Consider the following 26,445-nt stretch of genomic DNA (forward strand, 5'->3'; position numbering starts at 1 on the left):
GGCCTTAAGGATTTCGAGTTTTGAGATTAGATCTATCAATCAATCTATCAATCCTAACATCTCAGATCATCAATCAATATTCATTCAATTTCAAAATCAATTTTCAATGTAGGGTTTTGAGTTTATTAATCAAACAATTTTTGATTTCAAGGTGATCAATTTTAATCTTAATCAATCAATAAGTTCTTAATAGTTTTCGAATTAGGGTTTTAGGGATTTCGAAAACTTTGATCTTTGATCAAAGGGATTTGATTTGAGATTCAAAAACCTTTAAGGTTCTGATATTAATTGATCAATGGATCAATCTCGTTTTTAGGGTTTATATCGAACTTATAGAGCTTCGATTTACTCATAGGGGATTGATCTATTAACCTATGGCTTTTAGTTTTAGAGATTATATTTTAGGTTTCAATCTTTACAAAACAACCAGATTCGATTCTTGTTTTCATATTTCGAATTACCTTTATTTTGTAGGGTTGAACCGGACCACCAAAGTCGGATGAACCTCTATCTTGCACGCGGACGGACGCTGGCTCCTATCAGGTCGCGAGTTGGAGAACGGAAGCGAGCTGTCTCGGACGGTTTGGCGTCTGGTCGCGGATGTGCGCTGAGGTAGTCGGATTTAGGGTTCCAAAAGTAAAACGGCGACGCGTATTGTGGCTGAGCGTGAGGGCGCGTATGAGATCGGATCGACGAACCGTTTGCGCTGATGGATTCGTCTCGTCAAGGGCTTCAAGTTGATATGTGGATCGCCGTCTGACTTCTCAGAGTTTGAGAGATCGATCGATTTTAAGTTGCGCCGTATTTAGGGTTTATGTGTGACGGATTTTAGTTTAGGGTTAGGGATTGGCGATTTTCTTTCTCAGGGTTTTGGGAGTCTATCGTGCTGATAACGTGTTGTAATTAGAGAGTTTAGAGACAGAATATTTCTGTGTTATTATTAATGAACAATGGGGGTTCCTTATATAAGAATTACAAGATAAAGATAAATGGAAAGAGTACATATCCTAATCCATCTAGATTTAGGAAAACTACTAAAACATAAACATATAAGGAAAAGGAAGTAGGGTTTCCTTTTCTCCTACTCTTGTGGCCGCCTCTCTCTCTCCTGAAGTCGGCTCTCTCTCTTTCCTCTCTCTAGGGTTTCGGCCATATCTCTATCTTCTATGTATTGGAGCGGTTTTGGACCGGACCTGGTTATGAATATTCACCATTGGATTTATAACAGGAACGCTTTTGTTAATTAATCTGCTTTTGTTAATTAATCTCCTTTCACACTTGAAATAATAAGGTAAGCTTTTCCGCTTGGATGTGTTGCGTATGGTGGACAAAGAACGGATACTCTTAAAAAATATTTGTATTCATATATAATTTGTATAGTTATACACTAACAATTATATGTGTGGATACTGGATATCCGCAGGATCGGATTCGGATGCACGTGGATATTTATCATATCCGATATAAGTTTTCAAAAGTTGAACGATAAATATGTATGTACTATCATTACTGTATAAAATGGGGCTAATTTTGGAACAGGTGCCACATGAGCAGAAATATTTTCCACCAATCAATCTGTCAGGTTATTGCGGACTAGGTTTGGAATAAAAAAATTAAGTTACCTTCCCAGCCCATTTAAACCATTTCGCAGCCCAATCCAGAGCCGGTCTTGATACGGGTCGTGTTATATCGTCGTCTCGATCCCGTTTCTCTTTAAAAAAAATCACTCATCCTCCCTAACCCTAATCGCCGTATCGATTCTCTTCCTTTCCCCCAACTCCTCCCGCATAACGCCTCCGATGAGAGTGCTGGTACTTCAATGTTCTCCCATAAATCCTCCATTCAAGATCCCCACGGACCCTCCACATCCCCCCTCCGGTTCGATGATATCTAGATCCCTATTTATACCCTTATCACTCTTCCATCAGATCGTAAAATCCATACCCTTATCATGGGAAAAACATATTTGCCTTTGTTTGAATCAGCTCTAGGATGTCGTCAACGTTTATACGAGTGGGCTTGACATCGATCAAAGCAGTACAATCATGTTTGGCAGACAATGAAGGTTTTGGATGGAGTCCACACGCGGTCTCGGATCCATTTCGTCTCGGATCCATTTGGTGATGCTTTCCAATGGCTGGAGATGTAGGAGAAACTAACGACAGATTCTTCAAGGTAAGGCCTGATTTCCTAAATATTTGGTAGGAGATCCCTAGACACCGTCAAAATCTCAAAACTTTAATTGGATTTTTTTTAAATGTTAATTTTAGGACTTAGTCAGGTGAAGCAGCGGTGGATAAGGAGGATAAGATAGTTGTGCCTCCAAGGAAGGAGCCTGAGGTAGAGAAAAAAAAAACCGGAACATGAACATGAGTCTGAGTTTGGAAAAGAAAAAGAGAGTAAGGAGAGGAAGGAGAAAGCGTTAAAGGAGATAGAGATGGGGAATGCGGCATGCAAGGCTACAGTTTTATCTGATTTGCTTGGTAATTGGTTAAGTCTAAATGTGATCATGTTTGATTGCTGTGAAGAAAGCTTAGTGTTCTCTCTTTGATTTATCCCTCCATCTGTGCCTTTTTGTTCTTGCAAAGGTTTTTCTCACACATTTTTAATTATCAAATTTGATTTTTTTTATCTTCTAGCTGTCTCATTAAAAGGTCAAGTCTGATACAAAAACTCACAGTTGCTGGTGTCATTGGCAACTTCATTCAGATTTGACAAAGGGTTAACATAGAAGATACAATATAATTGGTTAATGCTACGTGAAGCTATAACAAAAACACTCAGATCATGATCATGTTCTGTACATATTAGGAACTATTAGTAGTTACCAGTCCAAAGCAACTTTTGTTGCTTACAAGCAGTGTTCTGGGAACAAAATGGATAAGGTTAATGAGATCAAGTTTGGCTTACATAGATGTTTTTTTTATCATGAAATGCTTCATGTTGTTGTTATATTAGATTTTGGCTTCTCATTTGATGTATCAAAAACTCGATGTTCCAATTCTACTTTGGGAAAATTTATGAAAATAAACAATAATCAAAGTTTTATTGATTTCAAATGTTATGATGTATTATTTACGTAACTTTTACTTAAGGTATAATTTTAGATACTGTGACTTTGTCTATTGTATCATTATCACATACCAAAACATCATTTACAAATTACAACTAAAACCCGGCGCAAGCCAGCATCCTAGTTTTTATAATAACATGAAAAATAGAACATTGCATATATGTACAATAATCATTATAAGTATATTAAATATGAACGGTTGTTTTCATTATAAGTATATTAAACTATGTGATTTTCCTGTGTTAATGCACTGATATAATATTTAGAAAGTAAATACATTATAATAATTTACTAGATTTTGACCCGCGCTTCGAAAACGCGGATTCTTCTTTGTATTATAAACAAAATTTATGAATCAGTATTTTAGAATTGGCGTACATTATTCTGTTACAAAGTCATTATATCGAAGAAGGGCACTTGTTTAAAATTATATAATTTGTGAATTTGTTTATATAATATATTGTATGTACACTATTATATAACTCTTTTTAGTATTAGATATTTCACCGGATCCGAAAAATCAAACCAAAATCAACCAAAAAATATAGTTGTAGTTTGGGTTTGGATCTAGGGCAAAGTACATATTTGATTTCTTCGTCGACTTGCTCTTTTTGTTCGATTCCTGGTCCTATCCGAGACCCAGTTGGGTATTCAAAATATATTAAATGTTTTATGTATATTAGGTATATTTGAGTTTTTCATATATGTATTTGGTATTTTGAATGTGTTTTCAGTATTATGAATATTTTTTTAAGTTTCGGATCCAGATTTTCGATTATAGTTTCGGGTAAAATTCAAATTATTTTGGGTATGAAGAAATGTTTTTAGGTATCTTAGGTTCCTCATGTCATATTTATCGTAGACTTTGGGTTTTTTTTGGGAATTTAAATATTTTTCAGGTATTTATTTGTGTTTTCGGATATTTTTTGGGTTTCAGTATTTTTTTAATTTTTGGTTACTTCGAATATTTTTCGAGTCCTAAAAACCCCCAAACCAATTTGGACCGCTACGTACCCAAAAATTATAAGTATTTTGTAGGTATTTGAATTATGGACCTTGATCCCAAAGAAATCGACCCGAATCCGAACCAGAAAATTTTAAATTTTAAATACCTAAATGTTTATGATCAGAAAAACTTAGACCGAAAGGAACCGATCCGTACCCAACCAGAAGACCCGATGCCCATACCTATTCTCTCACATTATATTTTGTGTACATTTTATAAGAGTTACATTTGTTGAACTTGTGAGACTTAAGATTTACTTGGTGATTTTGGCTAATTTAGTAATATAGATTTGTAAATTTTTTTAATAAGTTTTAATCTTATATTAAATAAAAAAAATTATTTTAAACTATAAAAAAATAATCTAACTTAAAATATATAGTTTTAGTTTTTACATATGGTTTGTTAAAGTGTTTGTATTAAATTTAATTTAGTAAATATTTGGAAATATATAGATGTTTAGAAGAGAGTGTAATAAAGTATATAAACTATATTGTATGTTTAGAAAAGAGTATAATAAAGTATAAAAACTATATTGTGTATATCATTTTCGTGTGATATGGTCTAATAAATAAAAGTTTATTTGTTGTATAACTTTGTTATGTTCAAAAAGATGTGGTGTAATAAATTATTGTTAGAGAAATTTTAGCTTAGATATTATTAGTCAAATATTATGGTAAGACCAAATATGTTTCTAGTTAATAAAATGGTCTAACAACCTTTCAAAAGTAGATTTTTTAAAAATCTTTATCTTTTAATAGTATAGATTAATATTTTGTTTTTAATTTCAGTTATTCTGTTTTTTTTTTATGACCCTAGTATCCGGATTCTCGAGAGGATCCGACTAGCGCCAATAACCGTCCACCGGAGTTATTCTGTTATTTGTATTGTAAATAACATGCATAGTTTATTTAAATAACATTCTGTTATTTTAATTAGAAGTATAATTTTGGATATAAAATATCTGGACTGTTTGGTTATTATTTGGATATATTAGATAACATTTATTGTTCCTACTCAACTATAATGTCTTTGTTATACAGATTTAAATTTTGATTAGTTTTTCTATTTTTTCATGTAGTTTGATTGTTGTCTTAAATTTGTAAATATATTTTACTAAGATTATGTATAATTTAATATATGTTGTTTTGAAAATTAGATAGTAAAAATAAACTAAAGTGTCGATCGATTCAAAATTACATAAATAAATATAACAATGATAGTCTTTTGAAACCTTATGCATATATATAAAAGTTTTACAAAATACTTAATTCCAATATTTGGTTAATATATTTATATTATTAGTCGAGAATTTCATATTTATTTAGTAATATTTTTAGTCGTTCTATAATTTATATGTATAAAATATTACTAGAAATAGAAATATATTATTTGTATATAAAATTTATATTGGTCTAGTTACTCATTTTGTGGGTATATTGCGTTATATATATTCTGTCATATTATAGTATAACTATATTTAATCTAATTCAACCAAATCATATTAACTATATTCATTGTATTACTATGGTTCTACATTATAGATGTGTAACTATATATATATTTTTTTATTAATTTGGTATATGTTAATTTTCAAAAATAAAATTATAAAAATAAAGTGAAGATATGTACAAAGTTGCAGAAAAACATAATCGATATATTTTAAAAGGGAAGATTATTTCTTTACTTTAATATCAAATTTATTTTTCTAAGCTTTCTTTTTTTTTTATGAAATCACATCATATATATATATATATATAATATTTTCGTTTTAAAATTTATAAATTTTTTCTTTATCATATATGTTATTTGGAAAATATAAAAGGGAACTTAAATAAAAATTAAATTAAATTTTATTCATTAAAGATATCTTAGTTTATGTTATTTAAATTATATTGTAATAATTTGAAAAATAATTTGATTTAAATAAAATGCTTAATACCTTTAATATGTGCTATGTTGTTTAAGATTATCTTTTAAGAGAGAAGATTATTTCTGTACTTTAAAATTAAAATTATTTTGTAAACTTTCATTTTTATGAATTAAACTGTATAAAAGATATTTTCTTTTTAAAAATTTCTAAATTTTTTTATCACATTGGATATTTTTTTTAAAAAAATGAATACTAAATAAAAAAGGAAAAAGGAAAAAAAATAAAAAAAATATTTAATAATGATAATTATATAGATTTATTTCATTAAGGGTATCATCTTAATCATCCACCGTGAAAGTTAACGTGAGCGCGACACATATGAAACTGAGTTCTCAAATAATATTATAGAGATATTAAATATAAACGTGTATTCATTATAAGTATATTAAATATGAACAGTTGTTTTCTTTATAAATATAATAATAGATCGATTTATTCAGATTGAGATACTAAAAGCCATAATATATGTGAATGAATTTCGGTTTGTAGGCCGTGTTTTTAATATAACTAGGGGTATTGCCCCCGCGCAAGCGCGGTGTTGTTGATAGAGTTCTTGTTGAGAATTGTTAGGATTATTGTAGCTGTGAATTTTGCGTTTTGGATTGATCACTATTTTTCAAGTTTTTTATTGTTATAGGGTTAGAGTTGTGATGATGAACTGTGTATGCACTGTTCTCCACTCACGAAAGACTAAACTGTGTTAGTAATGTGATTGATATAGTTCGTGGTATTGCTTGGTGTGTCACTGAGACTTATTGTTTGTTTGTCTTTTTAATTTGTTAGTTGTACTGTTGAGACTATATAAATTATATTAAGGTTGTTGAGAGTACCTTTTGTTTCTGGATATTTTTTCTCCAGTTTAGTTGTGTAAGTTGTGTGTATTAAGTAATAATTTTTTTTGTTCTTATTTTGTTGGTTATATGTTTTTTTTTAACTTGTTGCTTTTACGGGACCTTTAAAACAAATACATGAAGATTTGTAGAAATAACTATAAAATGAGTGACAATTAGTATTTGAGCTTTAGTGAGTTTTAAACGAATATATGTATTTTTCATAAGAAGACAATAGCATTGACATGTTGACATTGAGCATGTAAGCTATTTTCATAAGACAAGGGGAGTGAGCAGGTGGAGATGTTGTTCCCGCATTTGTGTCTGTTGGGATTGTCTGTTGTATCTCCTAGTGCGGTTGTGTTTATTTCTCTTTTATTTGATGAGTAATATGTAAACAAAAATCATTGTTAGTTGTATTTATCAGAGTTTGTAATTTACTCTGCTTTTTTGTTTAGGTAATTTCACTGATCTTGGTTGTCATCTTCGTCTTCTTCGTAAGCATCTACGAAAGTAAGTTTGTAAATTGTTAAATAGCTGGCCGTGTAGTTTGTATTTGTTTAGCTGATTCAATGTTTGTGTCATTGAGTTTTAGTTGAGTTGATTGGTTTGGTATATTTGTTTTGAAGTTTATTTTTAAGATTAGATAAAAAGAGAGGTAATCATTAATAATTCGTCTTTTTGGGATTCTAGTTTTTGGTATTTTGATTGTTTGGGTTATTGTAGTTTCTTTTAAGCTGTAAAATAAAGATTTGTGTAAAATTAGATTGATAAGTAAGGGAGATAAATAGACGACCACAAATCTTGAGTAGGAAATATTTTTGATTATTGATGTTAGCACAATATATACAGTAATATAAAGAGAATTATGTGTTGATTGTTTCTTACGGATCAATGAGGAGACGGATAATGACTCGATTTGTTTCTTTGGTGAGGTCAGAGCCCTGGACAGAACGTATTTGTCCAACCACATCTGCGAGGTTAAATATCAGTTATGATATCGAAACATAATATAAACCCAGATGCAATTTGATAGTATACATGGGAATTCTAGGTTTGTGTTCGCAATCACTTGGAGATTGTCGCGAACAGTCTAATCTTGACTGGAGATTGATCTCAGGAGCACCCGTGATGACTTCATCAATAATGGTTAGTGAGATGAAACGAATGAGGAATGGATGATCAGTTATCTTGTACATGTTTGAGCACCTAGCAACCTCAAAACGATCGACTTTCACAATGGAATCTAATTTCAAAGATGGCATGTAATGATTAGCACGTCCGACGGGAGTAAACCCATGAATCACAGAATCTGCAAATAATATTATTCAACAAAGAAAAAGGAAATCAATTATGTTAAATAATTGTGATAGATTGAAGATTAACTTGCATTTTCATCAAGGAAGAGAACCGTGATTCCCACAAACTCCATGTCTTTCTTGAAGTTCAGAGAATCCCAAAAGCGGAGGAAGCCAGAGGCTATGCTCTGACTACTACGAACACGACGGAGAGACTCGAAGGTTGAGTGACGGACGCCGGTTTGAGGAACTGGAGAAGCAGAAAGAAACATTTTCTAGAAGATGGTTAAAGCTAAGAGCAATCAATGAGTTTTGTGGAGATGCAGATTGGGCTCATCAAAGATGAGAATCATATATATATGGTTTACAGAGGGGCTACAAATCAGGAACATTTATGATCAAGCAATTTAAGATGGGGACATGAAGAGTTCACCGGTGAAAAAATAGATTACGAACAGACACACTCGGACTTGTTTGAGACAATGATGAAAAGAAATCAAACTCATGTTAAACGACAACAATTTACAATATCGGAAAACTATAATTGTTGCAAACTTGAGTTTTTTTTTCATATAACATGATGAATCTCATTTAAAAATGAAACCCATAATACACTTGTAGGCCCGACCCTCAGAAGAAGCCAAAGAAACAAGGGCTTCCGACTTTCATAAATATATATTAGGTTTGACCATCAATGTACAAAGTATCATTTAGCTTAGTGGTATAAATGTTGGTGTTTATATCTCACTGACCCGGGTTTGAGCCATGAGCTTGAGATTTTTTCACACTTTTTAAAAATGGAGTCCACAAAATGCTGACGTGGCGTGCTGAAGAATGAGCAAAAACTCAACTATTATAATATAGACTAGGTGGTCTTAACCCGCGCAAGCGCGGGGTTAGTGTGCAATATATTCTAAGTATTATTGTTCTATAATTTAAGTTTCTATTTGTTAACTTATTTGGTCTCGTATCACGATTACCCATATCTGTCACTTTTGTTCGCTCCTCAAATCATCGCACTTATTTTTTTTCACATGTCGACTAAATTAATTTTTTCTTTTTTTTTCCTATAGTATTTAACAATGTTATGGGATTTCACAGTTGATGCGCTATCAAATAGAATGTGTTCTCATTGTTAATTGTACATATGCAATTAGTCACTTGGTTACACGATAAAATGTCTTGAACATTTAGGTGTAATTTAGTTCTCTTGTTCAATATCATCTTCCATGTTTTTTATTCCTGCTTCCACCTCCGTTCCGTTATGACTATATATACCTGCGGAAGGTCATATCATATGCAAGTGTTAAACTTGTATATTTGGTATGTTTCTCAGTTCTTGTGATTCCATGGGTTTACTAACCGTTATAAACCATTGCCTGGACTTTTTAATATGAACAGATCATAAGTCTTCTGCCAGTCACTATGCTTGCGGTTTCCTGCAGTATTCATCTGTTATTTAATATTAGGTCATAAGGTCTCAAATATATCCCAAAAAACACATTGAAGAGTATCCCTTTCATTCTCACACTATATGGAACTTGCTCTGACTTATAGTCTATAGTACTTCGAAAAGGTTCCATCGTAAGTCTTTAACAGAAAAACTAATAGGCAAATCCAATACAGATCACACGATTCAGTTACTACGTATTCTATGTTGAATAATTGGAAGAAAAAGGATAAATGAAATATTGTATATAATTGAATCTAAAAAAGAAATCCTTAAATCCAAATATGATATATGTTTTCGTTTCATTTATCCCACATGCACTGGATATCCTACATTCACACACGCACATCAATTTTTTTGTATGAGTTCTAGAAATATTGTGAACGATGACTCAGCCAGGATAGACCTATTGAATACCTATTACCCCCATTAAATTGGCCAAACATTCCACGTGGCCTGAATATCACGACTTAGATATGCATGTATCTACATATGTGGGCTGCTAATGAATGTTAAGTGACCTTCCTATTCAGAGGTTTTCTCTGAAATGTATAATAACTGCCCATGGCTTATTTCCATATGCCATAAACCTATAAAGATGATAGATACACATAGTAACAAAGGAAAACCCAAGTATATGAAGTTTAAAACTCTTTCAAAATTTTGGTATCAGGTAACAGTCATAAACATTTCCATGATCAACCCAAGGGTAAAGGATAGCCTAGACGATCAGAATTATGATACACAGAACGTAATTTCCACAGATTCCTTAGAAATCCACGATTATAAGTTTATAGATCAAGAATCCTTTCTTAAAGAAAATGCAGTAACATGATTAAAACTTGTGAGACATGAACTTAGGGAACGGAGACTCCAAACAAAATGAAAGGGGAAACAAAATCCAGAAACTGAAAAATTAAGAGGAATGTGAAGTTTTCGTACCTTATGCAATGCATGCCTCTGCATCGAAATTTTGAGTTCATCTTGGTAAAAATCTACAACATATAATTAAACAGATAGATCTCAGTCAAGAATGTCTTGGAAATCCTAAAATCACAATACCAAATTTCTAATATGAAAAGATGGAATTAAACATACGCTGAAACCCCACCATTCAATAATCGCTTACAAAGATCTGAAAATTCTCCACTGATCCCAAATCTTGTGTTCCTCTTCACTTTTTATGTTCGTCGAAAATCTCCAGGAGTTATAAATCTGAATAAACAAAAACGTTCAGAAATTAGATGGCAGCAGTAAACGTTGCTTGTTTACTATTTGTTTTAAGTTTTTTTTTTTAACCAGAAAATTCCATATTTATAAGCAATCGAAATACTAAGCTCCTTTTCATGAACTGTACCCTTAGATCTAAATCCTACTGAGAAATATCTTTGACGATGTAGTTTTTTTTAAACTAAGTATTACTACGCTTACACAATCTTGGAGATGTTCTCGTTGGACTTGTTTCCTCAACCTTAGTCTTCTGCTTCTCCTTCAATATCTTCCTCACCGAATCAGATTTAACTGATTTCTTATTGGCTTTGGTTTTCATCTCTCCAAAGACTATCAAAATCATCAGAGACTTCCTTTTCAGAAAAAGAAAATCATCAGAGAGCTTTCTATTGATCCTAGCCACACCTTCATCTTCCAATCGAATCTTCTCCTTCGTCAATATCATTGTTCAGATCAATGTACCTTCTTCCTTTCACAGAAACAGGAGCCGCATGGGGAGAATCGTAATCAGATCTTAGATTTCTCGAGTTAAGCACAGAACTGTTGACGTTTCCTTTGATCTGTCCCTGGAGATGGAGGCGCGCTGGTGAAGTTGAGACCAAGGACCAGTGTGTGTCTATGGCCCCATGAGAGAAGCAGATCGAGGACAGAGAAGGGAGGATCAACGCCGTGAGAGAAAGAGCAAATATAGGTTAAGTTGACGATACAATTCCCTTTTGTTGTTTTAATGTTTAGATTTATAAGCGGGATCCACATAGTGCTGAGGTGGATAGCTTCGGAAGAGAGTAAAAACTCTTCTATTATAATATAGATTTGTCCACCTACATGGCTACATATTATTTCATGTTTCCAAAACTAAAGGTCTCTTTAGTTTGATATATATATTTATATCTTTAATTTATATTGCTTTAATATTTGGTATATAGTTCGACTAAATCCATGGTTCTTAAATTTCAACCTCCAGTATACACACGTGACTTGCAAACAATTCAAAGTAATACGTGTTGATTCCATGCACTACCATCTGAACTTCTTTAAAAAAACAATTCAAAGTAATAATACCAGTTATGATGCAGCAAAACTTTTCTATTTACTTATCCCACTTCATCTATAGTCCAAAAGAAGAACTGATACACTACAAATTGTCGGTAAATGTCTAATAGATAACATTTTATAATTATATGAATTACATCACTTGAAGGAAACACCAATGTGTACACACAAAGATATCCACATTAGTATAACGGTACTTTTGATATTTGATATGTATGCGTATAATATGTCCATAAATTCATGCATGGAATCTAAAGTTTATCCTCAAAAGCAGGAAGGAATATAAAGTTAAGCATAATTTTTGAAAAGTATATGATTAATTTATTTACAAGAATTGCAGAAAGTGGGTGAGCCTTTTAAAGCAGAAAAAAAGGGAGAGTAAAAAGCTAAATTCTATCTCTCTGCTTTTGGAGTTTTTAAGCTTTTGAGAGTCGTGTGATGGGCATTTAGTCATTAGAGACCTTAACTTTGATCTCAACGTAATTCCCTTTATATCTTTAGAAAAGTAATAAAAACACACTAACGTTTTCTCCTCGTGATAGTTTTTTATCAGTTAAGTAAGAAAAAGAGAGCGACAAAGGCATTTATTAGAATGTAAGCAGCACATGAATCCAACACATTCATTCTGTGGTACATCCTTGAGACCAACAAATCAGTTATTAGAATGTAACCAAGACATGAATCCAACACATTCATTCAGTGGTGCATCCTTGAGACCAACAAGTCAGTTATTAGAATGTAACCTGCCGTTCAAAAAAGAAAATTAAAAGAATGTAACCAAGACGTGAATCCAACACTTCTATGGTGCATCCTTGACCCCAACAACAAAATACGTATATCCTTGGGCTATATATGTATTTTCGTTCAGCGGATTATATACATGTATTTTTTTCAACGGGCTATATATGTATATGAAATAAAAAAACTGATGTAATCTTAACCCGTAAGTGTTAAAATGGGCCTTTCAACATGATGTTAGTCTGATAATCATTTCGGCTTTTCCATATTCAAATGACCCAAAACCTTATTGTCGAGGAAACACATGGCATAGCAATTGAACGTGATGTTCTTCTCACTTATAATTCACGAGTCAAGCATCACTTTTCTTTTTTTGACAAAGATCAAGCATTATAGCTTAACATGTTACGAAAAAAATAAAGAAAAATCAAGCATCATTTTCTGAAAATCGTTATCTATGCTATTAAAACAGAAGACCTTTTAAAGTTTCCTTCTATTTTACAAATATTTACAATAGTACCATTATATTTAAATTTTGATTTTATGGTAATTAATTGATAAAAACTAAGAAATATTCTCTATTTACCTTAAACAAACGACTATTAATTAAATGCATCATCAATAATTGTTATCCTTAGATGAATAAGATTTATTCTTGGATTCACCCCCTAGGATGAACTTCCACCAACCAATAAGATTTTGTTATTTAATATTCGATATCTTTCAAAAACAGAAACAAAATATTGTTAAGTTATATTATTTTTTTAAAATAAAAAATAAAAGAATAAATAAAAAATAGTAGTAGTTACAAAAAAAAACTTTAAAAGAAGAAATATTTTTAACATCGTCAGCAAAATATTAAACCTAAAATCCTAAACCTTAAATTCTTGGATAAACCATAAACCTTTGGGAAAATCCTAAACTCTTGAATAAATCCTAAATTCTAAATCAAAACACTAAAGGGTTTAGGGTTTAGGGTTTATGATTTATGATTTAGGGTTTAGGATTTAGGGTTTAGCGTTTAGGGTTTAGTATTTTTTATTTAGAGTTTAGGATTTATCTAAGGGTTTAGAGTTTACCCAAGGGTTTAGGATTTAGGGTTTAATGTTTTGGTGACGTTAAAAATATTTTTTTAAAGATTCTATTTTTTGTAACTACTATTTTTTTTTAAAACTTTTTATTTTAAAAACATAATATAATTTGTAATATTTTGTTTCTTTTTTTAAAAGATATCGAATATGAAATAACAAAATCCTATTGGTTCACCTAGGGGTGAACCCAAGAATAACTCAATGTATAGCCGTAACAATGTGTGTTTACTAACAATAAATACTAGATGATAAACCGTGTGGGGTGATGTTCTTATAATAGTGTTTGTTTATTAAATGGTTTTAACATTTTACAATACTACAATCTTTATTGATTGTAAAATGACGAATACAAATGTTGGTCTCTTAAATATATCACCGTTGTTGAAGAGTTATCGTATTACAACTCATTTTAGTTATTCTTAAGACTTCATATACACAAAAGAAAATTAAGTTTTGCGGCTGACACAAATCACCAAAACAAGATAGGCAACATCGATTGTAAAATGACGAAAGGGGATTAGGTTTTCTGCTCTCGATTTGTTTACTATTGACTCTCCATAATTTATCATCTAATATTAAGATCTCAATAATTTTTCAATGCAAATTTTGTAATTAACATATTTTTATATAGTATATAATTTAATTTAATGATATTAATATATGTATAAATGATATTCATATGATTTATGATCATTTCTATCTTGCTTGAACAAAAAAAGAAGTTAAACCATTGATTACAAAATTTTCAATGTGAGACTTTTACCTTTTTAGTAATTTATAGTCGTTTAAAATAAAATAAAAATATAACATATAAGATAAAAATATAAATTTTTTATTATATACGTAATGTGTTTTTTTTTAATTTCTTTTAAGAATATAAAATTAAATAAAATAGAGAGAAGATACAAAAAAAATTGTTATCAAATATGTATTATTCATAATCATTAATTGTCGTATTTCAAAATTAGAATTAGTTTCATAGCAACTACGTGAAACTTTTAACAACTTTCACTACATTAAGCATAACCATTGTAAAAGTATTAATTTGGTATAGTTATTGATATTTTAACTATTATATGAAGATTTCCACTATTAGGTAGCTTCACCTTTTAAATCGTATATTATTTAAATTATTATTAAAATAAAAAGTTTGTATTTTTTCAAAAAAAAAAAATTAAAAAATTTTATATTATTTTTTTCAAAGAAGCATATATCAATTTGTTTGTTAGTTTAATTTATTTTATATTGAATTTTAAAATTATCCGTTATTTTTTTTAAATTGCAAATTTTCAAATTTTATGCTATTTAAATTATTGTTCACAATAAAAAGTTTTATGGTTTTTTTAAAAAAATTGTTTGTTAATTTTATAAAAAAACATATATCAATTTGATTAATTTTACGCGATTTTTATGTTAGTTTAATTTATTTATACGGAATCTTAAAATTTTAAGTTTTTTAAATCTTTTTTGTTAACTTTCAAATATTATCTATATTGATTTTATTTCTTTTAATGGTTTTTTATTATTTTACCTTATTTTGCATGAATTTCTATTTTAGTTTGAAGAAAAAACATTGTTGGAAGTTTTAACTACTGAAAATAATGATTTGTCATTTTGATTTGTAATTTTAAATCTGACGTTGATATCTTTCAATGGCTTATAGCCTCAACTTTTATATAGTATAGATGTACACATTTTCTTTTTGACATTTCTTTTCTACATTAACAAGTATACAATACATATGTAATTTAGATAAAATTCTCAAGAGTAATGCCTTATCAAGTTAATAAAATATTAAAACTCAAAATTAGGGTTTAGTTTTGTAACCGGTCAAAACAAGTCTGGATCCGCCATTGGATGAGCCAGAGTTCGAGGCAGCACTAAGTAGCATAAGTTGAGGATAGGGTTGAGACAAAGGAACCTTTACTTGGTTCTTAACATAGTAGAACACTCCCTTATGGGCAGCATATGTGTTTTAAGACTCTTCGTGATTGATAAGTAATGCAGTTCTGATCAACAGCAAATACAAAGACAAGAAAGTTTGCTTTAGATCAAAAGGAATATAAACTGCTGCACAACCAATGAGAGTTCTTATTAACTTTATTGGGTTCATTCATGAAATTTTAAACAGAGAAAAGCTACTGGTTTGGTTGTCGGACGTGTTGAGCTTCTAAAGTTTGTATTTGGGCTTGAGTTTGATCATAATATTGAAAAATAAAATTAAAGAAGAAACCATAGACGAAATTAGAAGAAGAAGCTGTAAGCCTCAACCACCACCTAAATATTTATCACTTTGTATGTTTTATGTTCTCTATGCTGTTCATGCACCAAGTCTATCTTTTCTATTTAAGTATTTTATATTTGTATCTAAAACTTCAATCATCATTTTATAAAAAAAAAAATTTCTTTTTTGATGATTCAATTGTTCTTATGAACATCCTGATTGTGGAGGTGTGTAAACCCAAAACAAATCATCAACTTTTTTTTGTTGACTGGTGTGTCATATCCAGAACAAGAGAGTGGTGAATCTGAGGCGATTATGCAGCCTCAGTGTGACCTAAGAATCCATCTATCTATCCAAAAACTGTCATTCAACTATCCATCCCAAAATCGACCCTCTATCATCTGTCCTTGTTCGATTCAACCAAAACCAGAGTGGAATATCTTATGGAAGGTTTCATCAAGTAGTATCAAAGCACCATTTTGAAGATCGGTTCATTTTTGAGTTTATTTCTCAATCTTTTCTCTTTGGGGATTTTCTGTTTTTTTTTTCTGGGTTTTAATTTCTGGGTTTAGTTGCGGATTCTAAATTTTTCTAAGATTGATTTGTAATTCTCTTCTGTTTCAAGGATTGATTTTGAGTTCTTTATTATTTCTGGGTTTCATTTCGAGTTTTCTATCGCTGGCATTGATTACACGCCCTTATGTTCATATCTAGGTTTTTATGGAGGAAACTGTCCTGAAACCAATGTTCTTAAACCCGACCCGGACACTGAACCGGACGACTTACCAGGTCGTTGGGTCACTGGGTCGACCGCGGGTGAACCGCGGGTTAATAAATGAATTAATTTTATTATATAATAATATATATATGCTATGAAAATAAATATATAAAAACTAAAGTTTAATATTTTCTAAATGTTTTTTAAAACATAAAATAATAGTTTGGATATGTATACACTTATGTTTAAAAAGTATTTAACAAATACTTAACTTTTGTTTTTATATTTTTATTTTCATTAGACATGTAAAATATCAAAAAAATAGTTTAGACTATTTAAAATTTTCTGTAACAAAGTAAGAGTTATGACATCTAAAAAAATCAAGATATAAAACTCACAAATATTTAAATATCTAATGTGAATAATAAATTAACTTCAAATTCAAAATAAACGAAAAGTAAAGATCATTGTAATAAATTATTAATAACAGAAATAAACTAACGCCAAATCACATCAACTAATTTTGGTTCTCTCTATCATCCTTCACTTCATTTTTTTTAGGTGACATAGTGAAAAATCTTCATTAAAATCTAAAAATCACAAATATAAAACTGAAAAGGGAAAACCTAACTTCTTTTTTTCGTCAGCATCTAACTTTTTAATTGAAAACTTAGAATATAAAACATAATCTAAAAACTAAAAAAGAGTAAAAGTTATTTATTGGTTCAACCGGTATCGGGTTCCAGGTTTTAGTGGATTTTTGCGGGTTTTTACGGGTTTTTGCTGGTTTTTGCGGGTTTCTAAATATTGGGTTTTTCATAAAATCCAAACCGGATTTTTTCTGGGTCACCGGATTTACCGGTTCAACCGCGGGTCCGGGTCAGGTTTCAAAACACTGCCTGAAACATATCTCTCTTGGTCTGCAAACATGCATTCATGTATCTGGAATAATCACATACCTACGGATTAAAGGTTATCACTGGATGTTAGCAAACTACTGGGTGAGGCTATAAGATGGTTGGAGAGAGAAGAGGAGAAACATTGGTTTAAAAAAAACCAGCAATCACAACTTGGGAGGAGCTTCAGAATGGATAAAAGGTATATACCACTTCCATGAAGCTGTCAAGGAGAAATATGGCAGGAGACCAACTCGTACGAAAGTACCATCATCATCATCTCAACTCAAACTAGGCAAAACCATGTCTGATTCAGAAGGAAAAGGTAATCCACTAGAAGTAAACATTAATTTGTTGCAAGTGGAGGCTATGGTGTCTGAAATCACGAGAAGAATGTGTGTTTATCGTACCAAGCTGAGAATCATGCTGCCTACAAAACCCGAACAACAAAATCAACCACAAGAGTTTCATTTTCCTGCGGTTATAGCCGGACAGTAAAAACTTGTTGAGAAGAAAGAAAAAATGGCGCCAGAATAAACCAATCAGTTTCTGAAACCAAAGAAAGAAGCACAAGTTGTATGTGTGCATGCACCTGATCAAACCAAGATAAAAGAGGAAGTGCTTGAAGGTTCATCTACTGTTGCAGAATTGGTGTATACATTGGTTGTTCAAGGTGAAAATACTAAGACTTTGACTTCTGAATTTTTGATCAAATCTATATCATGCATTCAGCTCAGCTTAGTGGATCATCTGAGAGTTTTCAATGGCCTGCAACAAGTTGTTTTTGAACCAGGAGGAAGCTTGTGTGCACTTAGAAGAAGTAACAAAATTCTGGACCAAATTGTTTGGGTCAAATCCTTTTGAAAAGAGAGAGGATGATGCAATCATGATCAACAACAAATACAAAGACAAAAAGTAACAAAAGCCTGCAAGGTTCATTCACTCTTGGAAAATAGGATTTGTGGTCAAATCCTTTTGAAAAGAGAGAGGATGATGCAATCATGATCAACAACAAATACAAAGACAAGAAGGTTTGGTTTAGATCAAAAGGAACATAAACTGATGCACAACTAATGGGAGTTCTTATTAACCTTATTGGGCTTATTCATGAAGTATTAGATAGAGAAAAGCTATTGGTTTGGTTGCTGGATGTGTTGGGCTTCTAAAATTGGTATTTGAGCTGGAGTTTGATCAGAATACTGAGAAAAATGTAAAGAAGAAGCTATGGACGAAATTAGAAGAAGAAGTTGCAACTACCACTGCCCCAACTACTTTCATTTATTCCACTTTCACAACCACCTCAACCACCACCTAACTATTTATCACTTTGTCTGTTTTATGTTTTATATGATGTTCATGCAGCAAGTTTGTCTTTTCTATTTAAGTATTTTCTAGTTCTATCTGAAACTCCAACCATCATTTTATAAAAAAGCATTTCCTTTCTTTTTGATGATTTATTATTTTCTTATGAACATCCTCATTGTGGATGTATATAAACCCAAAACAAAGCAACCTCGTTTTGTTGATTGGTGTGTCATATCAAAAACAAGAGAGTGGTGAATCTGCGGCCATTCCGCAACCTCCGTGTAACCTATGGATCCATCTATCTATCCAGAAACTGTCATTCAACTATCCATCCGAAAATCCATCCTCTATCATCTGTCCTTGTTCAATCCAACCAAAATAAGTAGAATATCCTAGGGAAGGTTTCATCAATAAGTTTCATCCTATAAAAAAAGGCTGATTTGGGATCAAGAGATGATCTATTTTGTGTTTCTAAGGAGAATTTACACTCAAGCGATGAATTGGTGAAATTTTGACCTTTTGTTGGTGAATTCTTGATGGAAGAAAATAAGTTTTCAAACAGAGAAATCGACGTTGATTTATAATATACTTTGAGGATCGAATCATTATAAGTAGAGACATCTGCAGTGATTTATAGTCACTAGAACTTGTTTTGGTGGAACTAAGGAGAATGCTATCTTGGACTATGAACTTAGATTGTGATGAACCGAAACCACCATAATCTGACCATGATTTTTAAGTATAATTATTTTCAAGAAAACAGAACAAGGATGTTGAAAACTATTTAATTCGTGAAGAATATGTCTTTGAAAGGAGATACTGAAGTTGTGAGCCGGAGGGAAAGAGAGAGGAAATATATACGGCAGACCACTAATTTAAAAGCCCAATTTGTTGTTATTTATTGGCTAACAAAAGTTTTCTTTGTGATTCAGATTTATTACTTTTTTTTAGACTGTAAGTTCCCATCTTTAGAGCATCTCCAAAAATGAATTTTATTTGGAAGTTTCCAAAACTCTATATTTGAAATTTTATTGTGATCTTCTCCAAAAGTAAAGCTTCAAACCTAACTTCAAAATTATTTATATTTTACACTATGATTTTTATATTTGTCATAGTTGATGTAAATTCATAAAACTTTTATAAATAATTAGTACATATATAAATATTACAGAAATATTAATTAAAAAAATCTTACACTAAAATATAAAATTATAAATAAAAGTACATATTTAAATATTAAACTGCAACAAAATACTACATTATTCCATAAAATTATTTCCGTAATGCTCTAATATATGATCAACTAGTGCATTTCGAAGTAAGAAATGATTCTCTTTATTTTTTATTTGTAGATTACGAGCCAAAAATTGTTGAAATCGGATATCCTCATAATATGGCCGATGATAGTTTGAAATCATCAAACGAAAAAATCTTTGATCTTTTAAACGAAAGTACAACAAGTAGGGAAAAAGGTCTTGAGATGATTGAATTACGACTGCAAAATGAAGCAAAAAAGTTAGCTTTTAAAGAAGTAAAAAAGGAAAATAAAATATTGCTAAAAAATTAGCTTCTATCGATGATGTTAATATTCGTGAATACATTCGATCTGAACAAGAAAGAATCGTACGAAAAAAGCGTCAAAAGCAACAATAACAATCATCTTCGGTTACACAAAATTTGTTTGAACAATATTTTGGAGATTTGGGAGGTTCGAGAGCAAGTTTACCAGACTATTAGTGTTGTTATAATATTTAAATTTGAGTAATAATTATGTCTTCATGTGTCTTTTTAATAAGTTTTTATTATGGTTTTTTGTAATATTCTTGTTGTTTAATTCTAGTTTTAAAATATTATAAATCTTGTTTTAAATTTTTTATTTAATTTCATGTGTAAAACTTAAATTTATAAAAAAAATTTGAAATATTTATGAGATATAAAAAATTTAAGGATTAAAACAATAAACAAAAAAATATTTAAGAATTATAAATATGATGTCTAATTGTAAGGACCAAAATGCAAATAAAAAGATGAAACTTCAAATTTGAAGTTTTGAAGTTCCTTTTTAGAAAGCAAAAAACTCTATATTTGGAGTTATAGAGTTTCTTTTGGAGATGCTCTTAGTAGGTATGGGGTTCTTAATTCATGATTTGATATTTTTTTTGATTTTTTACGCTTTTCGATCATCTATATTCCTCTTTCAATCATCTTTCACAAGTTGAAGAAACTAAAGTTTTTTTTTTGACATCTAAATCTGAAGAAACTAAAGTTTAGATATATAGTATACTAACTTTTTTTTTTGTTAAAATGTTTTTATAAAAAAATTTCTTTTGTTAAAATGTTTTGATATTGTTTTTTTTTTTGCTAAGAATGCTAATATCATATTAATGATGTTCAGATTTACAAAAAGTTAATCTAGGTGATGTTAGGAGTTTTCAAGGCTCCTAAGACAAATGTTGTAGTATAGATGATTGTCGAACCAGTTCTGAGGGATATCAAAGCACCGAGAATGCAAGTACTCACTTAATCTAAGTGCAACCAATGATTTAGATGGGTTTTAAACTACTACTAATAGTATAAAGCAATTACAGAATGATACTTTCTGACTAAGGGAAAAAAGAACTCATGGGCATAGGGATTAGACCTTGGGTGATCAACTATCGAACTAAGGATGGCAAATGATCAATCAAACTATCGATCTTAAGCCTAGACACAATTCTAAGCAAGCTCTATGTCTAGATGAATGCTCATTTGCTAACATATCTCAAACATCAAATGTCTTTGGTTGAATAATGTGAAAGCAATCATTACTAACAAGTCTATTAGCTATCTTAGCACCTTTAACAACAAATGTCTTTGGCAAAGTATACTAAAAGCCTAGGAGAGTTGTCTCATGCATTTCATCAAACAACTTTTGGGTGGGAAATGCCTATTGATCAACTTTTGAGTGGCCAACTCAGAAGATGCATTATGAATACTCTACTAGCAAGGAACAAGAATGATCTACACTAAAACATCCTAGAACTAACCTAATCACCCTTGATCTCCCTAACCCATGAATTCAAAAGGTGATTACTCACTAATCTTCATGATTCCTCTTAAACCCATATTGGATTTCAGATTAATCATGTAGAGGAAAAGATAAGAAATAAAAAAGAATGCAAGATCAAAGCAATGAAATCTGAATCAAAAGAAGTTTTACTAGTTGTTCTTCAGAAAAAAGATATTCTCCTTCTTGGTGGCTTACAAAAGTACTTAACTTAGGTTTTTGGCAATGTAAAACGTGCATAATGAAATGACCAAAAGGCCCTTAGAAAAACATGAGTTCGACAGGAAAATAGACGCGGAGCGACCTCGACATGTCGCTCCGACAAGTCACTCCGGCCTTCGGGAGCGACCTCAGTGGGTCGCTCTGAGAGGTCGCTCCGGGCTTCGTTGGGTGTCGTCTCGCCATGGAAACGCGAGCGACCTCGGAGCGTCGCTCTGGCAAGTCGCTCTGGGAGGGGTGTCTCGCGATAGAAACGCGAGCGACCTCTTCATGTCGCTCTGTCCAGGTCGCTCTGGGAGGGGTGTCTCGCGATAGAAACGCGAGCGACCTCTCTACGTCGCTCTGGCCAGGTCGCTCCGGGATGTGTGTCACAGCGACTTCATGTAGTCGCTCCGGGAAGTCGCTCCAGGCAGTGCTCGTCTAAAGATCACTCTAATCACCTCCCTTGAGCTCCAAATGTACCCAAATGTCTCTGGGAACTCCATGTGGTACTCCAATACCTAATAGAGACATATGTATGTAAAATGCAACCTAGACATGGCTAAATCCTAATCTATATGATGAAAATGTACATGAATAAATGGATAAAACAATGTGAATATGCAAGATATCAACTCCCCCAAACTTATTCTTTTACTTGTCCTCAAGTGAACTTTCTAGAACTCATAGGGAAAGAGGTTTGAAGGTGGGAGCTCATAGCCAAAAGAAACATACAAAACACTCAAATCAACATCTAAATTCAGCATTAGTACACCCTCTCTTATTATACTCTAGCTTCTCTAGGCCTATCTCAACTCTTTTCATCCCTACACTCATCATCATGCATTCACACATGCAAATCAGCCAACTCTCAAGTTCATTAAGCATAGCATCAAGTGAATTCTTGCAAATGGTCAATTGGTCCAAATCATTTGGTTGAGTAAGGGAAGGCTTTTATTCAAGTGGGTCAAGAGGTTCAAAATCCATGATCTTTTAAAGTGGTTTACTCTCAAAACAAGTAGCCTTGACATTGCACATAATATATCTAAGAAAGTGACCAACAAATGCATACAATGCTCAATCTCCATTGTTCTACCCTTTTCCCAAACATACAGGTTACACAATCACTTCCCAATGTCAAACCCAACTTCCATCTCTCACCAAAAGATCCCAAGAATTCTTTGCACATAAAACACTTTTTCTTTGAAATCTATAAAGGATTTTCTCAACTTCTAAACAAATCTTAGCTTTCAACAACTTTGCTAGCCCTTTTTTCTTTCTTTTTCTCTTCTTTTTATATATATATATATATATATTTTTTTTTTTTTTTCGGGGGCCAAGACTTTTCACAAACTCGAGCTAGACGTTTATCTATTAATTCCAATAAGATTATCCATTTAAATACAAAGAGTCTATTCTTTTCCTTTGAACTTTTCATGCTTCCAAACCATAGTCACCACACTCACCCCCACCTATAGCTAGAGAATAGAGTGCCTAATCTAGCAAGAATGAAGACCAAGCATTGTCGTTCCCGATACTCTTAACATTATGCACATGTAAGGCTTTCCGAAAAAGGCCTCACTCATCAAATAATGAAAGCTTAAAAGGAGGAAGGGATTTGGGAATGGTGTACCACTCGAGTTTGTCAAAAAGATTGGCATAAAGGATGTGACAACTCAAGTGTGTATATCCATGACTCAGTACACAAGGGACCATAAGCAAGAAGCATTAAGTTCGTTCAGTTCAAACAAGGTTGTAGTTGGCTTCAAAGGTCGAGTTTCAGCAATCAACAAGTTTCAGAAAGAGTTTTCAAGGCTCGAAGCATACAAGTCTTTTTGAGAGGTGCATAAGCTACTCAGGTGCAAAGTAATGTTCTTTACAAGGCATTTCAAATCATTGCTCCCAATGCAAGTAAATGCAACCTATATGCTCTAGACTCTCCTAGAAATGCAAATGATGCAAACTAAATGATTTTTTTTTATGCAAATATATATGTATAATGCAATGCATGAGACTCAAAATCATCAAAGCAAACGTGATCAAATACTTGGTACCTCCCCCAAACTTAAATGACACTGTCTCTGTGTTGTCAAGGAGAGAGAGATACCCAAAAAGAGAAAACTAATATGCAAAAACGAAATGGTATATACAAGAGAAAGTAGTGGGTTACCTTCTATGGGGAATGAGTAGAGGGAGATGCTCCCTCCTCATTGTCCTCAGGTGGTAACTCTTCAAGAGGTTCATCAGCAGGAGTGCCCATCTCTTCAATGTAGAAGGCTTGCCCGAACACAGTTGGTTTCTTCATTTTCTCCTTGATGTCAAAGTGGAGAACATGCCCTTTACCCAAATGGAGATCAATCGTGCCCTCTTTCACCTTAACAATTGCTCCTGCTGTAGCTAAGAATGGCCTTCCAAGAATCAATGGGTGTTGAGCCTCCTCACTCATCTCAAGCACCACAAAATCTGTAGGTATCTCATACCTTCCAATCTTCACAGGTAGGTCCTCTAAGATGCCCACAGGGTACTTCACTGAACGATCAGCTAACACCAGAGAGAGTCTACACTTCTTGTACTGAGTGAATCCAAGCTTCTTTGCAACAGACAAAGGCATCACGCTGACACTAGCTCCCAAATCGCAGAGATATTTCTCAAATACCATAGGTCCAAGAGCACAAGGTAGTGTGAAGCATCCTGGATCCTCTAACTTCTCTGGAACATCAAGCCTCTGGATGATGGCACTGCACTCATGGGTAAGAATCTTCATGCTTTCCATTTCCTTCTTCTTTGCAGCTACAACATCTTTCAGGAACTTGTTGTATTGAGGAATCAACATGAAAGCATCGATGATGGGCATTGCAACCTAAGCTTCACTCATTTGCTTCTCAAACAGAGCCTTGTACTTCTCTAGCAGCTGCCTCTTGAATCTACCAGAGAATGGTAGTTTGGGTTCATAGGGAGGAGGAACAAAAGAATTCTCACTTGCTGGAGCAACAACTTCACCATCTTTCACTGTTTTCTTTTCTTCCCCAACCTTTCCTTTACCTTTAGCTTCCACAATCTTCTCCAAGATTTCATCATTGATTTTCTCATCAACAATCACTACTTCATCATCTAAGTTGATGGCTACCTCCTCACCTAGTTTCTCAGCATCCCTGGTGAGGGTTGTAGGAGGTAACTGGTTACCACTCCTAAGGGTGATAGCTTTGGCCTCCTTGGGGTTTTGGTCAGATTTTTCAGGTAGAGATCCTTGCTGGTGAGTCTGGTGAGTGTTCATGGAAGCAAACTGATTCTCTAAATTCTTGACTGTAGAAGCAAGATGTGAGAACTTGTTGTTGAGCTCATTGTAGCTCCCATCAATCTTGGAATGAAGGTTCTTCAACTCATAACCAACATGCTTCTCACTTCTAGTCTGAGACTCCAAGATTTGTTTCAATAAGGTATCAGTGCTGCTCTCTTGAGGAGCAGAGGAACCAGACGAGGGGTTTTCCTGAGGCTGATAGCTGCCTTGGTGGTTGTTTCTAGGCGGATAACCACTCTGTTGGTTGTTGGGATATGATTTCTGTTGGTAGTTGTTGTACAGAAAGTTGGGCTCTTTTTTGTACCATCTACCATTGTTGTTGATGAAACACAGCTCTTCCTGACCTTCCAAACCCTCAACCTCATGGACAATAGGTGGTGTCTCTTGGCTTGGGTTACCAACAAAGTGCAGCTGCTCTTGGGTGGCTTTATCAGCAAAGAGGATGTCTATCTTATCATGTAGAGCTTTCAACTCCTTCCTCGTCTGCTTATCATCTGTTTGACTGCCTCTGTCGTGGTCTCCACTGTAGACTGCATCACTCTTCACCATGTTGTCAACCAGCTCTTCTGCATCATCTTCAGTTCTTCCCAAGAAGAACCCATTGCTAGTTGTATCCAATCTGGCTATGTACTTAGGAAGGGCACCTCTGTAGAAGGTACTGAGCAAGCTCTCCTTAGAGAAACCATGATGTGGTCATTTGGTTTGATAGCCTTTGAATCTCTCCCACGCTTCACTGAATCCTTCCAAGTTCTTCTGTTGGAAACTGGAGATCTCATTTCTCAGCTTAGCAGTTCTTGAGGATGAGAAGAATTTCTCCAAGAATGCTCTCTTGCACTCATCCCAAGTGGTGATTGAGTCGCTTGGTAGAGACTTCTCCCACTGTCATGCCTTATCTCCCAAAGAGAAAGGGAATAGCTTGAGCTTTAAGGAATCTTCGGACACACCATTGGTTTTTGACAACCCACAGTAGCTGTCGAACTTGTCCAAGTGATCGAATGGGTCCTCTAAAGCCAAGCCATGATATTTGTTGTTCTCGATCACGTTGAGGAGTCCTGACTTGA

General features: G+C 32.7%; 2 long non-coding RNA genes and 1 other non-coding gene across 4 annotated transcripts; 2 read left to right on the forward strand and 1 right to left on the reverse strand.

The window, feature by feature from the left end:
- Positions 1-1,415: 1,415 nt before the first annotated feature.
- LOC111205343 lies at positions 1,416-2,631 on the forward strand. Its single transcript, XR_002657855.2, has 2 exons — positions 1,416-2,175; positions 2,271-2,631. It is a non-coding gene; the product is annotated as an uncharacterized LOC111205343 (long non-coding RNA).
- A 6,548-nt stretch (positions 2,632-9,179) lies between these two features.
- On the reverse strand, positions 9,180-12,237 carry LOC106394856. Of its 2 annotated transcripts, none has more exons than XR_001279024.3 (5): positions 11,019-12,237; positions 10,699-10,802; positions 10,530-10,582; positions 9,501-9,589; positions 9,180-9,415 (listed from the first exon to the last, which is right to left on the reverse strand). It is a non-coding gene; the product is annotated as an uncharacterized LOC106394856 (long non-coding RNA). The 2 variants fall into 2 exon arrangements; XR_001279025.3 differs by having other exon boundaries at positions 9,501-9,576; positions 11,019-12,181.
- A 13,826-nt stretch (positions 12,238-26,063) lies between these two features.
- On the forward strand, positions 26,064-26,170 carry LOC125586580. The gene has a single exon (XR_007323117.1). It is a non-coding gene; the product is annotated as a small nucleolar RNA R71 (small nucleolar RNA).
- Positions 26,171-26,445: the final 275 nt, after the last annotated feature.

The sequence above is a fragment of the Brassica napus genome, chromosome C4, assembly GCF_020379485.1.
Source record: "Brassica napus cultivar Da-Ae chromosome C4, Da-Ae, whole genome shotgun sequence".
Lineage (NCBI taxonomy): Eukaryota > Viridiplantae > Streptophyta > Magnoliopsida > Brassicales > Brassicaceae > Brassica > Brassica napus.